Genomic DNA, 1,907 nt, shown 5'->3' with positions numbered 1-1,907 from the left:
CAGTACTGAGGGAGTGCTGCACTGTCAGAGGGTCAGTACTGAGGGAGTACCGCACTGTCAGAGGGTCAGTACTGAGGGAGTGCGGCACTGCTGGAGGGTCAGTACTGAGGGAGTGCAGCACTGTCGGAGGGTCAGTACTGAGGGAGTGCTGCACTGTCAGACAATCAGTACTCAGGGAGTGCTGAAGTGTTCCAGGATCAGCACTGAAGGGGTACTGGACTGTGGTAGTGTCAGTACTAAAGGAGTGCTACACTCTGGGGAGGTCAATACTGAAGGAATGCTGCACTGTCAGAGGGTCAGGATTGGGGGAGCGCTTCCCCAGGTACGAAATTTGGTTGAGATGTTGCGAGGCTGCCAGTCAAGGAAAAAATTCCCATGACGCTACTTTGAGGAAAAGGAGGATAGCTCCTCCCCCCTGGGATCATATTAATCCTTCAAGGGACCAGCCCATTGAGCTCTGGCCATAGTTACTTCGCTGTTTGTGGGATCGCAGTCTTTTTCAATTCAGGTGAGAATTAAAGACTACCTTCTCATTTTCCCGCAAATAAGGTGGGATGTTTCTAAAGAGTCCGATGTGATCAAGTTCTAACTTCAGTGAAAGTTTGGTTTTATTTTCTGACAGAGATCCAGTTCTGCTCAATAAAAACCGAAAGAACTGTGGGCGCTGTAAATCAGGAACAAAAACAGAAGTTGCTGGAAAAGCTCAGCAGGTCTGGCAGCATCTGTGAAGAGAAAGGAGATAGCAAGAACTGCAGATGCTGGAGTCAGAGTCAATATAGTGCTTAGCTGGAGGAACACAGCAGGTCAGGCAGCATCAGAGGAGCAGGAAAGTCGATGTTTCGGGTTTACCACTGTGTTCGCCGAAACGTTAACTCTGATTTCTCTGCACAGATGCTGCCAGACCTTCTGAGCTTTCCCAGCAGCTTCTGTTTTTGTTCCAGTTCTGCTCTGCCTGGAGAGCCGAGGAGGATCCTGCACTTGGTTTGAGCCCAATGCAGTCAGAGCTCAGATGAAATCTTCGTAAATCAGGCGCCATGTCAATTCCTCATTGGTCTGGACCCATCCTCCCCGCTCTTTCCCTGACATCTCCCTGTTCTAAAAGCTGACAGCCACCCACTCCTCTGACAATGTGCGGGACAGTGAATGGCAAGTGAAGAGGTTTTGGACCAAGGTGGGAAATTCAATGAAATCCCAGAGACCGACACAAACAGGAAGGCGAGATTTGTTTTTGATTTACTCTTACAAATTGTTTTTATTGCCTTTTCATATGCGCTTCAAATTACTTTCCAGGCAACAGGATGTCATCATATATTTTTGCTGAATCCATTTCATGGAATCTTCCCTGGAAATCTGGAACCAAGGCGCCCATTTTTCATCTTTTCATTAGAAACCAGGAGACCCCATGACCAGCGTCCGGTTCGATTCCACCCTCGGGTGACTGACTGTGTGGAGTTTGCACATTCTCCCCGTGTCTGCGTGGGTTTCCTCCGGGTGCTCCGGTTTCCTCCCACAGTCTAAAGATGTGCAGGTTAGGGTGGATTGTCCACGGGAAATGCAGGTTTACAGGGATAGGGTAGAGGAGTGGGTCTGGGGGGGATGCTCTTCGGAGAGTCGGTGTGGACTCGATGGGCCGAATGGCCTGCTTCAACACTGTAGGGACTGTATGATTATAGGATGACCAGCTGGAAATCCAGACCATAAATTCCAATGATTGGATCGTACTTGATGCCCAGAAGAATGTGCTCCTGGATTTCAAATTCAAACTTTCCAGTGTTATGGAAGTTACCCTTCCTTTGTTCATATTCCCGAATCTTTAGACATTTCTCTAGAGTTTTTCTGAAGAAGGGTCTAGGCCCGAAACGTCAGCTTTCCTGCTCCTCTGATGCTGCTTGGCCTGCTGTGTTCAT

At 48.7% G+C, this 1,907-nt stretch overlaps 1 pseudogene; it reads right to left on the bottom strand.

The window, feature by feature from the left end:
- Positions 1–1,279: 1,279 nt before the first annotated feature.
- The window catches only part of LOC125485623, a 2,336-nt pseudogene continuing 1,708 nt past the window's right edge, over positions 1,280–1,907 (bottom strand).

This window comes from Rhincodon typus, chromosome 20 (genome assembly GCF_021869965.1).
Source record: "Rhincodon typus isolate 14 chromosome 20, sRhiTyp1.1, whole genome shotgun sequence".
NCBI classification, from domain to species: domain Eukaryota; kingdom Metazoa; phylum Chordata; class Chondrichthyes; order Orectolobiformes; family Rhincodontidae; genus Rhincodon; species Rhincodon typus.
Note: the sequence above shows the minus strand (reverse complement) of the source record. Positions and strands in the feature narration are given on the sequence as shown.